Below are 253 nucleotides of genomic sequence, written 5' to 3' on the forward strand. Positions count from 1 at the left end.
CTCAACATCTGGGTTTGGATTTGTACCTGGGGGGGGGGACACACACAAAAATGACCCACATTTAGCCCCCCCTTGCCTCAAAGCGCTGGGTTCGTCATTTAACCCCCCCCCAGGGGGAAATAAGGGGTTAATTTTGAGGTCTAAGAGGGCCCCCCCCCTCCCCAAATCAACCTCTGGGTTTGGGGTTAAGTCCAAGAGGAGATTTGTACCTGGGGGGGGGACACAAAAATGACCCACAGTTCCCCCCCCCCCA

This window comes from Calidris pugnax, unplaced genomic scaffold, assembly GCF_001431845.1.
Source record: "Calidris pugnax isolate Ruff unplaced genomic scaffold, ASM143184v1 scaffold476, whole genome shotgun sequence".
Lineage (NCBI taxonomy): Eukaryota > Metazoa > Chordata > Aves > Charadriiformes > Scolopacidae > Calidris > Calidris pugnax.